This window comes from Cavia porcellus, unplaced genomic scaffold (assembly GCF_034190915.1).
Source record: "Cavia porcellus strain 051 isolate PalLab524CR breed Dunkin Hartley unplaced genomic scaffold, mCavPor4.1 scaffold_1, whole genome shotgun sequence".
NCBI lineage: Eukaryota > Metazoa > Chordata > Mammalia > Rodentia > Caviidae > Cavia > Cavia porcellus.
The window spans coordinates 33,358,541-33,373,574 of record NW_026947484.1 but is presented as its reverse complement, the minus strand read 5'-3'; the positions used below and the strand labels follow the sequence as shown (position 1 = coordinate 33,373,574).

Genomic DNA, 15,034 nt, shown 5'->3' with positions numbered 1-15,034 from the left:
TCCTGAAAGGAACACTGGGTAAGTCAGGGTCATTGCTGAAGGAGCAGATTCATGTTTTCCATTTTCTCACTCCAAACTCTCTTCTAATCCAGACAAGTAACATTGCACAGGATGACTCTTGCCAACAGAAAGTTCAGAATAATAGCAACTCCAAACTTGCTGCTGACCTGCCACCATGTATAAGAAAGCACCAGTTCAATTTCTCTAGGTTGTAAATCCAAGAAAGTGAAATTTACGAGACTGTGGAGTATAGTTGTGATTTGGTAAGTGTTATGAAGTCAGTGTTGGATAAGAATTGGGAATTTCTTTAAATAGAAGCAATGATTCTCAGTATCTTATCCTTCTAAATCTTCACTTTCCAGCAAGTCATTCTGCATACACAGCAATATTCCGCATGCATACTGTCCAACACAGTAGCCACTAGCTGTGTGAGGGAGTTGAGCACTTTAAATGTGGTAGGTGAACACTTTAAATATGAGGAATAAGGAAATGAGTTTTTAATTTTATTTAATTTCAATTAATTTTAGTAGGCACATGTGTCTAGTGGCTTCCATATTGGACAGTAGCATTTTGATTATGCCTTTGTGCCATCCCAGAGATAATCCTTGTAAGACAAAATGATGGATCATGTTGATTTGCATATTTACGTTGGAACTGGGAGTCTTTTGTTATTGATACATCAAAATAACATAATTCAGTGTAGCTCAGGTTTCACTTTTGGAAATAAAATTCTTGCAAACTTTTTTTGTTTTAAACTTAAAAAAAAGTCAGAATCTCACAGTTCTGGAAGTTAGAAGTCCAAACATCAATGTGTTGTCAGAGGTGATTCTTTCTGGAAGCACTGAGAAAGATTTTACTCACTTTTGCCTAGCTTCCAGTGGACAGGAATCTGCAGAATTCCTTGATTTAAGTAATAGTATATTTAAATACTATATTTAAAACATTGTAGTGTGAATGTTTCTTAAGGACAAATGGCTATTCACTGAAAGTAAGCAGGTGAAAAATGGGCATTTTTAAAAAATGAATGACATAACAAAATCAAAATTAGCTTCCAATTGTCTAAATATGGATTATAACTTTTCTTATATATGTTTGTTTTTTAATTCTTATGTTGTTTATTTTAGAATCACACTGTCATTTTTTTCTTGGCCAATAGCGCAATATTGGGCCTCTCCTAGTCCTTACAATTTAAAGTCTCTGGATGACAACTGAATATGGCTTTTACTGAGTGTCAGTGTATCCGATCTTTACCAAACTAATTCTGCCACAATCCAAAACTGGAATAAGAAATTATGTCAGTTGATGTATACTTTTGGCTTCCGGCTCAGGTTTTTGGTTTTGGGCTTTCTGAGCATCAGTCTGTATTGTTTGAGACAAGATGATTGAATATAGCAGTTTTCCAGAAAGCGGGTCTTTGTACTTTTGGAGCTCTACTTTCTATTTGACCGAGGAAGGTACTAGGTTTTAGGCTTATATGAGAAGAACAATTTGAGAGCCATTCTGACTCTATGCCAACAGTTAGTAATTGTCTCATGAACTTTCCAGATTTTAGCATTGCAGGAGGGAAAAGCAAACCAAACCAAATGAACAGTCAGCCAACCAAAGAATGCTGTGTGACAAAGGCAAAGACAAAGGAGAGGTAAAAACTGAGAGGGAACTAGAAATGCATTTTGCAGCATTAGGCTAAAGTTACAGTCAAAGAAATTTGTTTCAGCCAGTTGGCACATGTATCCATGTATCCATCTTCTCTCTATAGCAGCCATTAAGTAGAAATTTGTGGCGTGAGATATTTCTGTATTTGAATCTTGCTTCTGCCACAACTTGACTGTGTTACCTTAGACAAATTTCCCAAGCTCTTTGACCCTGGGTTTTCTCATTTGTAAAACACTTTAAAATGTTCATTTTATAGTGTTAATAGAATAATATTTATGACATTCCCAAGACCTGTAGTTGTCACTCAAAGATGATAGTTATTATTTATCTGCCTAACTTAGGGCTACATTACTGTAACAAGTTTCTGTCATTTTATAGATTTTTTTCTTTTATCTTAGTGGAACTCAGTGTTTTCAGAAACAAGGTAGAGATGGGCAAGCAATATCCTGTATTAGTGATACTGAATCATATGTTATAGTAGTTTCCAGGGACCTTGGCCATTTTCTTTCATGTAAAACCAATTCCATGATCTTCTATTTAAGCAAAAATATAAAAAATGTAGCAAAGAATGTAGTTTATTAACTTCAGCAAAACTTTTTGCTGAGAACTTATTAAAAAGTGAACTATTGACTATCTCAGGTTATATATATAAGGAAGACTAAAATATCCTCATAAGTTACTTAAGAGAAGGGAAATGATTATCCAATATCCTGAATATCTATAAGTCCTTTTATCTAGTAGCCACTTTGCAAATACTTGGTAAATTGAATCAAACAGACACGTCTGTATAAACTTTTTGCTATAATGGAGGATCCTAAGAGTGTAGAAATCCATGTGGTGACGATATGTCCTTACTTTTTTTTTTGTCTTTTTCGGTTTTTATCGGTACCAGGGATTGAACTCACGACCGCCTGCTTGCAAGGCAGGCGCTTATGCCGCTGAGCTAAATCCCCAGCCCCGATATGTCCTTACTTTTATAATACATTATATGTATGATACAATTTTGCCACAGTTAAAAATTATGTACATATATATTCTTCTTTGTTGTAAATTACTTTTCTATGTCTCAATAACTTGTGATGTGAAATAGGTGCAATCACAAGCAGAAATTGAAGTATAAATAATATGTGTGTAATTAAATGAGTTACACAAAAGAATTTCCTCTTTTAATTTAGGAGTAAAAAAGATATAGACCTTGATATTGATTAAATTCCTGTTCAGTGGTTTGGTAAAACACTATGTTGTCCAGCCTTTGACTGATTGTTTTGTGGTAGTATGTTGTCGATCTGCTGTCGATTCTAATGATCATTCTGGGCTCCTAATGACATTGCCATTCCATTTTAAATGTATACACATAGCACATATGCAGGAAGGAAATCCACTGGGCAGACCACAGCAGAGCAGTGACCTTGTGATTAGAGTATAAATATAGACAGTATTTTAACTTGAGTTGTGTGTAGGATAACAAGAAATGTGATTAAAGATTTGGGGACCACATCTTTAAATATTATCCATCCATTTGAAAAGTATTATATCATTTAATAGTCAGCCTATACAGTAGTTAGAACACACAGGAATTTGTATAAGAAAGGAAATGTTTCTTTTGAATTATTAGGCACATTGAGTTTCTTTTGATGCTTGCTAAATACAATAATAGCCTTAAAAGTAACTTAACATTGGGCATCTCAGGTGATGCCTTTTTACTGTGTTAGCCATAAACAAAAATGAGCATTTACTGTGTCCCTGCATTTGGAGTCTTTGGAAAAGCAGAGGGAAAGGATTTCTAACCATAGTTTCACCCACTGAACATTGCTTGCTCCTACTCCATCTTCATTCAAATAGGACAGTAGTAATCATAACTCTTAATTAAAGCAGAGATTTTAGTGCTTTCTACTTGTCAGATGTGCTTGATGACCTTTGTCTTTTGGGGCTACTTATTTTATGTAAAGTAATAGTTAACATTGGGGTAATTGTCTTTATACCTCTTAACCTAACAATAATTGCTTTAAAAAAGTGGCAATCTACCATGTTCTGGAATGCAGCAGTTACCTTCATTTATCCCTCAGCTAAGTAACACAATGGAGGAAAATTCAACCAAGTATTAAAATAAGAAGTCAGAGTATTTCATGTGTATTTTAATCCTTTTTCCTTTTGCCTGTTTACCCTCTGTCTTTTCTAGACTCTTATTTGAATTGCAGATCATAAAACTTAGCTTGGAGGGAACTTAAATTATCACTAATCTTCTTACCTTGTTTTATAGTGGTCCAAGGAGATCAAATGATTTTCAGAAGATCATACATGAAGCAGTGGCAAATTGTAGGATTGTAGATTACAGATTTTGGTACTTAGAAGAATATTTTTATAGCTGTTACATTGACTGAAGTGTCATCCTGATTTATTAATATGTACTTATGTATTTATATAGTCATGTATTTCTATGCTCTATAATGTGTATTTATGCATTCACAGATGCCATTTTTCCTTTTGTCACATAAGTTTTTAGATAAGTGGATTGTCTAATTTCTTAATTTTATACACGTAGAAACCGACACATTCTTGTGTGTACTTGAGTTGTAACTGCCCAGTTCACACAGCTATTGTAGTAGCATAATGAGGATTAGAGCCTCAATGACCAGACCTCTACCTATTGCAGAGCTCTTTCTATTGGGTCCAGTCCATTAAAATCCCAATAATGGTTTACCCTACATTTCCATATAGGTGATGCCACCAGCCAAGGGGAGTCTTACTGATATATTTTCAGCCTTGGAAATCAAATCCTTTAGCTTAAGACGGGAATCATTATAGCATAGAGACATGCTAAGGATTAGATTTTTGTGTTTTCTGCAAAAAATAGTATATTGGGAAAATCCGTTTGGTGTTGTATATGCCTTGTGATATAACCTAAGTCAGCATGAATCTTAGGCCTGCAGTCTTTAAACTGATTCTTCTGTTTTCACATATTTGGACAAAGATGCTGTGGAGTATAATATTCTGTTGACTCTTCAAAGTTCTAAGTCAGAGCCATCTGAAGGAAAAATAAAATAAGAATAAGAGAAAGAAGGAAAAATATTATATATATATGTATACATGCATATATATATAAGATAGATAATTATTAAATGTATATACAAGATAGATAATCTGTGTTAGTTTATAAAAAACTGATTTGTGCTTACATTGATCATTTTTTCATACCTAAATCTTGTAATCTGAGCAGTTACTTTGAAGATAATACATAATATATTAACCATTGTTTATCTTTTATGTTGCTTTGAAATTCTGTATCATTGTTTTTGGTGTTTTTTTGCATTAAAATACAAAAAAAGGGAAATGCCTTCTAAAAGAAAATACTATTTTTCTTTTAAGATCAACCCAATTAACTTAAAAGATATAGAGAACAATAATCAAGAAAGTTAAAATCACCAATAACTCTACTATTCAGTGATAATCATATATATTTCCTTATAATTTTTAGTTTGTGTGTTTATAATTATATTTATAGGGTTGTCATAATATGTTTTGTAAAATTTCATATTTTTATATTCCATTATAAGGAAATGTCTGTCATTTTTTGTGATGAATATAAATACCATTTTCTTTATAGATGCCGTCTTAATGAAGTTATCCCACAATTTATTTAATCAAATCCGTGCTGTTTGCTAAATTGTAATTCTAGTTTTTCATTATGAAATGGGAAAATTAAGGAGCTTAATCAGAGGGAGTATGTGGTAGGGCAAACAGCATAGGTAAGAGGATTTGTGGGTTTTTTCTTCCCTAGTTTCAAAAATTGTTTCATAACAAAGAAAGTCGCATTCTTTAATTTCTGTAGACCTGAACATTCTTTTCTTGTCAATGATAGGTGCTTGTTTTCATTTAGCTGTTGATGACTGAAGTTGAGGAATTGGGAAGACAATTAGTCCAAAGCAGGCTTGCTTAAATCTGGCTCCATTTCAGTACCGCTCCCTTCTATCTCCTTTCCCCTCTGGATTAAATCACCAAGAAGTCTCGGTGCATTTTGCAATAATCTTGAAGTCATTTCTTTTTCAAAATGCTGAAGATTTTAAGATACTGAAGTGCTTTAGAAAACAACCACTGTACATTTTTAACATGCTTCTCACTCATAAGAATTATAAAAATAATTGCCCATTATCTGTGAATATATGTTCTTAGCTCTCAGAGCATAAATTTCACTTCATAATTATTTTCCAGAGAAGCAAGTATCTATTTGTTACTGAATTTTCAGGATAAAAACCTAGTGGCAAATTTTACCAGATATATGGACTGATTCACACAGAAACATAAAGATTATTTTTGTGTAAAAAGAACTTCTGGTATTTTCTGAGCTTAGTGATATTTTAATTTTTGCATATAAAGGGAAGGAGGATGCAGCCCCTCTTTAGTGAAATCTCCCAATGCCCAAAGGGAGTTAAATTTCCTTTCGTGGGTAGCCTAAACCTTATATAGGATTCAAACTTTGTACTCATTACGCTGCTCATATCATTTCTTTTTATGTCTACAAAGATTCCACTTAAGGTTAGTGTAATTATGTGCAGCTCTACCATGAGAGTCATGACTGTGGAGATGTGTACAATGTGCAATTGTCTGTTTCCCTCAAGAAATAATCAGAACCTTGGCTGAAATAATTATTTGAGTTATAATCTTTTTTTTTTTTTTTTGCCTGCCCACCACTGAGAAGAGAACCTGGCTCTTGAGAGCTGTTCTTTATTTTCTTTTGAACAAATGAAAGAAGGATTGTGTCATAGTCAAGCCACATTTCTGTTTCTTCAGACTGTATAGAAGTAGTTGGTTTCCTCAAGTAAAGAATTTGGAAATCCATTTCTCAAATACCTTTGGCTAGATGCGTAGGTGATTAAACAGATATATTGTGTCTTTTTAATTATTAATGTGAAGCGATATTTTCTAAAGTGTGTTTTGTGGAATATTAGTATTGCAAGATATACTTAAAGAACTTTGAGAAGCATACCTTTGTTGGAAATGAGCATATTAAATTAACATACTAAAAGTTCTGAGAAATAAGTTTCTTTTTTGCTATACAATTTAAAAGTTTTCTAAATATGTGACTGCATCTATTTTTAATCTAATTATCTCTATCTGTTCATCTATCTATCTTTTATTTATTTTTAAAAGTAATCAACATAGTATAATACTTGAAGTTTTGGCTTTGCTAAACTAGGCAGGCCTGGATAGAGCTTCATCTCTGAAATTCACTTGTATGGCCTTTAACAAATAATTAACCATTAGCAAATAATTACTTTAGGCTTCAGTTTTATCTCCTGTCAATTTATTTAATGGCAATAACTTTCTCAAAAGATGATTGTGGGCTTTACATGAGCTATTATATAGAAAGTTCATACACAATGCATGGTACATGCTAAATATTCACTCATAGTTTGCTATTATTAGTTATGTTTATTCTTTAATGTACACCTTAGAAGACGCCGAGCCTCAGGTAGGTGTAGGAAGTGTTGCTATACTTTGTTCTTTTCTTATATTTGTATCATCCTCATGTTAACTTGTGCATGTTTTTAGTACTTTGTTTTTGATGGAAATATTTTAAGAAAAAGAAGATACATTTAAAACAACAGCAAAGGTGATGAAGGATCTAGAAGTTCTAGAGTGTATTTTCTTTGAAAAATAGAATTTAATAAAGAATTATAAAGTGAAAAATTTACTAGACTTCTGCATAACTCCAGGAGGTGTAATGAGTATCTATGGATAAGACATACACAGTGCTGTTAACATAAGGAATGATTTGTTAGCAGTCGGAGGAAATCAACTTGAAAAAAACAATTTCTTATCTAAGAAGACTGTCAAAGGTGTCAGAAAGGAGTTTGAAGACTTGTTAAAGCAAGGCATCATGCTAGTTGTTCTGGTGAATGCAGATTGAACTGATAAGGAAGACAGAGACACTTCTCTACTTGTTAGTAGAGAATAGAAAAGTTTATGCCTGTCTCTGGGCCCCAGGGGGACACTTTAAAGAACTTATGTGTGATTCTTGAAAGAAAAAAAGAGTTAGAAAATAAGATGAGATGGGGATCTGAGGAAAGGAATCAGGGTTTCTAACATGAATCCCTGAATCAAGATGCAATCACAGAATCAGCACTTTTTAGTTAAAACTAATACCTAGCGACATGCATATATTGATAATTTGTTATCTTCCTCTCTATTCTTTACATTGCATTCCTGTTATCTGCACTGACATGGCATTTTACTCCTACCCTAATAGGTCAATGAGATTAGAAATACTAAATTTTTAATTAAGCTCGTGTTCATACAATTTATTACAGATTGACAATCATACTGCATCATATAATTAGCCAGAAGAAATGGTATATATAAAGCAGAGATGCTCTTTGCTGCAAGAATTTTCATGATATATATCTAGGAATAAGTGGGATCATTAAATTTTTTGTCAGTACAAATGTCACTACAGAAAATCTGAAAGTCATTTTTAAAGGGTATATAATCACTATTTACCTTTTTGGGCCTGTCCTCAAGTTACTCAAGGTTCAAAGGCCTTAGGCCATAATACTTTTGCAAGAAAATGTTTATTTGGCCCATTTATAAGCGTCAGACTATCCTCACTTAGCAAGTTCCCTCAGTTATATGACAACCATACTGCTATCTCAGTTTTCCCCTTAGCAGAGGAAATAATAGAGGGATGTGGCTGTTAGTGCTTATCCCAGTTAGAACTTGTTTGCTCTTCAAGGCATAGAATATACAGTAAAGATGTGTATGTGCTCTAGGAAAATAGTAGGATATTTTTTCAACAGATGGTGTTAACCTCATATAGGGAAACCTAGAACATGTTGTACATTGCAGGCAACCCACTACACCACCAGCCCTTAAAGAAGAAATTGAAAATGCATGTGCAGCAGTCTCAATGACAAACACCAATTCACTATACTGATACATGTCTGGAAGCTAACGACCACCACTTTGAACACCTCTTGTAATTATAGAGGCCAAAGGTAACTTGTGTTAATCTCATGATGTCTTAATAAATTTAGTATTAAATATTTATAAGTTTTTCTGTTTTTGGTAGACTCTATGCTTTTTACTGATTTATGTGTGAAGAAAATTCTATGTTAATATTCTCATTGCTGGGCCCATCAGTGGGAATGTTGCCAGTTACTAAAACCAAAATGAGAGCACAAAATAAAACATCCCAGCTCTCAGTGCTTTCTTTCTACAATTGAAACAACATGCCTGGCTTTAGGGACGGCAGACAAAGTGTAGTGAACAATGTTGTTTCATTGGAGGAACCAGATAAGTAGTCAGATCTATGCTTTGTAAGTAGCCTCACCTGTCCGGTGAGGTACAGTTTGGCAGCTGTGCTTCGTGTCTTTTTTTTCTAACCCAAGAAAGGCAGAAATGATTTGACCGTGGCTTTGCTTTCTCAGGGAACTAAGAGCAGCATTATTGAAGAACATGAAATAAACCCAAGCCCCTTTGATGATTTAAAAACATATGTCATTTTTTTTGGCCTTATATAACACAGTTTGTAATAAGTTTTCAAGAAAGATTCTTTTGGATGACATTAATTGCATGTAAAATATATGCTTCCTATTAAAAGGTCTAAAGCCAAAATGTTTACAACACTCTGATTAAACTTGGAGGGTGTGGGTGAAGAGATAATTTGCTCCAGCAAATTTTACATAAAGGTTACTAGTTATTAGAGGAAGGGGGAAACTTTTAAGTTTGATTTCATTTCATAGTTTACTTGAAGAAAATCTGTCTCAAAGTTTTGAATTATTAAATTTAGAAGACCTAAAAACATTGTCATATTATTATGTTTCTATAGTTAAATTTTAATATAATTCTTATAACTTTTATGCAATGTGTTCTTTTTGATAGATTTGCAGAAATGTTTCATATATTCTATTTCTAAAGTCTGATGATGGACCCTCCTACCACTTATGGTGGGAGAGTATTAGCTCTTTTTATGACAGTGCTTTTGGTAGGAGAACCCACACCCTCCCTGTTGTCCTGAGCTGAAGACTTTTCTTCAAATTGAATCCTACCTTTAGGATGTGAGTTTTTCTTACATCAGTCAGGGCAAAAGAGCTGTCCATGAGTATCTTTCCCAGCAACTAACATGACAGTGACTTCTGGTGTTCCTTCTAGGATTCACTGATAAAGGTTAAAAGACATTTTTCTAAGTGGGAAAAGAATACATGCAGTGAAGTGGTACATCCCTTGGCTTCTGATCTTCTCAAGCTGATTCTGTATGTATTTCCCTGTGCTTAATATCTGCAAAATAGCTGCAGGAATAGTTATCTGTTCAATTGGGGAAAAGAAATCCCAAATTAGTGCCCTTGCTCTTTGGCAAAAATAGTAATTGTTCAAAAATGTAATGATAAGCCATTCATGTTCTGTAGAGTTAATATTCCAAATGCAATACTATACAACATATCACAAGATTCCTGTATACTCTAATATATAATATATAACATCATAAAGTATAAGATTATAACAATATAACATATCATAAGACAATAAGCATAAAATAGCATAAGATTATAATGGAGCTGAAAAGTTTCTTGCCACTTAATGACTCTCTAGCCATCATAATATAGTGCAAAACATTACTCACACATTTGTGGTGATGCTGGTTTAAACAAACCTACCAAACTACCAGCTACATAAATGTGTATGTAGCATGTTTAAATATGTGCATGCAGTACATGATATTTGATGATAATAACATGTTCTTGGTTTATATATTTACTATACTACAGTTTTACTATTTTCAAGTATACTCTCATTTAAAAGAAAAAGCAAAACTTGTCCACAAAGCACTATGCCATGTCGCACCAGCACAGCCTCCTACATCTCGAATTACCACATCTCCTAATGTCACGTCCAGCGGTGGGGCCAAAAGCACCCAGGTTTGTGCAAGTGCACTCTGGAAGTTCACAAGACGATGTTGTTGTCTGCTGTTGCCTTTCTCAGAACTTAATATAGTCATTAAACAACACAGACCTGTAACTCCCTGAAAAGCACTTTCAGTTCTCCCTGTCTATGTCTTACCCCCTGCAGTTTGGTAGTGGCCCCCTATTTGCCACCATAGTCTCCTCTCTTTGCCAAATCTTACCCTTAAGGAAAGGAACTAAGAGTAGGATAATCATATGATTTATCAAGATTGAAGAAGGAGTTTTAATAACTACTCTGGGACAGTAAGCATAAAATGGCATTATTTGTCCGGGAACTTATTCCTGCTCTCCCTGAGAACAATAAGATGTGTGTGGTTGATGACACATTACAAATTTAACCTCTGTAAGTGATTTTCATTATAATATCTGAAAGCTCTAAATGTAAAGAATTACCCCCCCCCTTGGAGGTCGAACTTAGGGGTTAAACCTGGGCCTTAGAAGCCCCCACTAATGTGTTTAAGTGATAGATTTTCAAGAATCAATTACTAGGTGAGAAAATCACTAGAGTCAGAGAATGCAAATAAAAGCCCTAAAATAAAGATAGTTTAGTGATTTAATCTCCTTAAATACAAGGGTGGCTTTGTCTACTAGTTTAGTGCTTATCTTCACCCTTAAATGTCTTCAAAATTAGAAATATAAACTATACTGTAAATAATGGAATGCACAAGATAATTGTATAGGTTGGGTTTTGGGGAGGGGAGATGCCCATATGCACAAACAAATGAGTCATTTTTTAGTTCAAATTATTTATTAATTTATTATCTACAACCCCGCAAAATATCTTTAGTGACTGGATTTTCCTTTTAAAATGACAAATGGTATGTCTGGTGGTTTTCATGCATCCAGTGAATACTTTTTGCTTTATTGTCCTGTATTTTCATCCTGAGATTTCTTCTTGTATTTCTGCATTTCGGAAGGAGATGGCAGTATTGAGCCTTGGCCCTCATCTGAGGTAACTCTTTGAGAGTTTAAAATCCTCAGTAGAAAAGTATCATTTTAACCAAAGTCAGCTCATCTCCTGGGATTTCACTTTCTACCCTTCTCCCTTTGGTATTCCAAGTGAAGAATGAGTGTGCTGCGATATTTGTTGTATTAGATTTGTGATACTATTGTATTTGTTAGCCTCATTTCTACACATTTCTAAGAATGCTGATTTAAGAGGCATACAGACAAAAACAAAAGAAAAACAAAACCAAGAAACCTTCTAAAATAGGAGGGCCAGCTCTGAGATGTAAAAGTATGTTTACGATGTGCTTGTTTTCCTAAGGCTTTGACAGGAAGAATTAACTTTACAATTCCAGCACAAAAACACTTTCCTAAGCCACATCTTTTAGTAAGTAAACTGTTCTGTGGGAATAAGTCTCCCCCTTTTTGTTTTAGCACAATGGGCTGCTACTAAGAAAATGACTTTTTCTAGGGCTGATGCTTTGAAAAAAAAAAAAGTAAGGACGATGAGAAAATTCTTAACTTAGTTTTCATTCACATCTACTGTTCTGCTTGCATTCCAGATTTCCAAAGGGTGATTCATGTATTCTTTAGCTGTATGTTGAAAAATAAAATAAGTACCAATGCTCTTTGTCATTATCAAAAGTAATTAAACAGTGTGCTTTTAAGGCTATAAACTGTGGGAAAAATAGAATACTGCCATGTAAAGTTGTTGTTGTTGTTTTTTAAAGTGTAAGCCTAGATTAACAAACTAACCTGCCTTGTAAAAGGATCTGAATCTACAGTTGGAATGGCACCCAATTCTTTGAGTTATGTTTTGCAAAGTTGTCCTGCCATGCTTAAAATATGTAAAAGAAATATTTTAACATGTGAGATTATCTTTAAAATCTGGACAACTAAATCACATAGAAAAAGATGGGTAATTGTTCAGTTTGATTATCAGAGATAGTGGGATTTTCTTTCATACTTTCACTTTTGTATGTTTAAAATTATTGTTGAAATGTTATATGACAAATAATTTATGGTTATAACTAAGCTAGCAAGCCTATTTGGTTTCCATTATAAGTGAAGGACCCAACAACAACATCTTCATTTCATATTGTTCTGATAAATTTAATGACATTATTTTTTTTTTAACCAAAAGGAAATTTCTTCTCAGCTGGATTCTTTCATTGTAGGTTTTAATCGCAAACTTTGAAAATGAGAACATAGCTATTATTTTTTATTAAAAGGATATGTTCTGGTTAGTTTGGAAAGGTCTGACTAGTAAGGGCTTCCAATAGCATGTCCAAGAATTTAAAATGTAATCCTGAAATTAGAGAAAGTAACATATGCTTTTTGGTACCAGTGTATCTAAAGTGTTGTAAGATGCATACAAGGCAAATGTCCAGGCATTGTAGGAGACTTATTAATTTCACAAATTCTAAGTAAAAGTAGGCTGATTAATATCAGCTGCACTGGATAGCACATAGGTGTGGACATTCAGTACTGAGCTTATCCTGAGACAGGTAGAATAAACAGGTGTGTTTTGTACCATGAAAACCAAAGCATGATGTTTTACATGTAACATGTACTTCCTTCCTTAATTTTTGCTTATTAAGTTTGTGACTACCCTTGCTCAGTATTTAGATTTTTAAAATAAAGCTTCTCCTTTAAAAAACTGTTTGGATTTGCTGTTTTCTTTCTTTCTCTTTTTTTTTTTTTTTTTGGTACCTGGAATTGAACTCAGGACCCTATGTTTGCCATACAACTGCTGCCACTGAGTCGTATCCCTTTGAATTTCTTTCATGTCTTTGTCTGAACAAGTTCTGTTACATAAATCTTCTTATTCATTTTTATGAATGTTATTTTATAATAGGTATCATTTATATTTGAATTTTTAATGTTTTTTTAAATAGAAGAAATATTTGGAACCTTTTAAATACCTTAACTGAAGAGCTAAATAAAACAAGTGTAGTATCTGAAGCATTCATTGGTTTTTAGCTCAATTAAAATGCTTCAGACTTCTCTAGATGAAATCTTATACTAGTGTAGACTGAAGCAATTCATTTAACCTGATGTTTCAGTCATGCTTTAGTTAAATCACTAGTATTTTATTTATCTTTTAAATATCTTTGAGGCTGAATGCTGTTATCAGCAGAATCTCCATAACTTTTTTCTCCATACCTTGAGTAGGCATATAGTAAAATCAAATACATTTTCCTAACCATAGGTGGATTTCTAAGAGGAGGAGCAGCCACTGTTAGGAACATGCACTTGTTAGTGTTCCTACATAAAGTAAGTAAACCCTGGGGAGAGAGCCATTCAGGATTATGCAATAAAACCATTTTTTCTCTTTCTTACCATTTTTTTCTTGTGTCTTTCACACAGGGACAGGCCTCATGTACTTTCACTGTCAATGTGTGATTGTTACAGAAAATACATTCTGCTTGCTGTGTATTCATTAAAGTGTTCATTAGGCTCTTCTACAAATGAGTGGTGAAGAGGAGAATGGACAAGGGCCTGGTCCTGTTTTCAATACTCTGTAGCATCAATTCTTGGCAAACTTCAGTGGGACCTTGGCAGGACTGCCCTCAGAGACCTGGGCTTCATTATGATGTGTAAGGAGCCACCTCTCTCAGCCAGGCTTGTCAGGATATAGCCCCAGGAAAAAGACGCCAGAGAGTCTAGGACGCTTGGTTTTAAAGACACTCTCCTTGATCAAGTGGTCAGGGTATGTGTATTAGCCAAAGGCTTGATGATATGCTGGTACCTAGCCATCCCACATTTGGAGCAAGATGTTATTCTGGATAGCAGTGTCCCTATTTCAGTCTCTTTGGAGCCAGAACAATTGCTACCTTCAGCTGAAGTTCCTTTTGTCCCCAGTATGCACCTGAGAGAACTCTCATGACATAATTTTACCTACGTGTTTTCAGAATACCATAGAAAATTGATTTGTAAACAAGGAGAAAGAATCAAAATTCATCATTTTTGTTTTAGAAAAACAAGAATAAGAAACAGTATCCTCCCTGTGAAATGACGTTCTTTTTAAGCTAACCCTTACTTCCTCACAGTATTTCCTATTATATACTGCTAATTAGAATGAAACTCTGACATACTGATAATGTGAAATTGAACAGATCGTTTATTCACTCTTAAAAATAGCATGTTTTATTAGAACAACCTCAGAGGACCATTAAAGAAAATGATTTAAGTGTTTGTACAGCAACAAATAATAAAGTCTAGTAAAATTGGATTTTTTTTAACCTTCGAAGATTGTAAATACTTGGTCTATTTAGGAAACAAACATATTTAATTGTTTCCATCTCTTAAATATGTGTAGTGAGTTCAATTTTTAGTTTCTGTGCAAATAAATTGGTCCTAGTTGTATTACTTTCTTTCAAACATCATTTCAAATTAGGGTTTAATGCGGTTTGAGCATTTTGCCAGAATAGTCATCCTACTTTTGTCTGAGGGTGGTTGATTACATCTATCTTTTC

General features: G+C 33.8%; 1 protein-coding gene and 1 long non-coding RNA gene across 7 annotated transcripts in view; both read left to right on the top strand.

The window, feature by feature from the left end:
* Slc25a21 (solute carrier family 25 member 21) overlaps positions 1-15,034 on the top strand; it is a 464,613-nt gene that overhangs the window by 27,197 nt on the left and 422,382 nt on the right. The window lies entirely within an intron of this gene.
* LOC134475568 (uncharacterized) overlaps positions 5,176-15,034 on the top strand; it is a 32,396-nt gene continuing 22,537 nt past the window's right edge. For 4 of the 5 annotated variants that reach the window (XR_010046750.1, XR_010046747.1, XR_010046739.1 and 1 more), the window contains exons 1-2: positions 5,176-8,645; positions 9,802-14,155. This is a non-coding gene — a long non-coding RNA (uncharacterized LOC134475568). The remainder of the gene's footprint in view (positions 8,646-9,801; positions 14,156-15,034) is intronic. The other variant, XR_010046753.1, reaches the window with a different exon arrangement.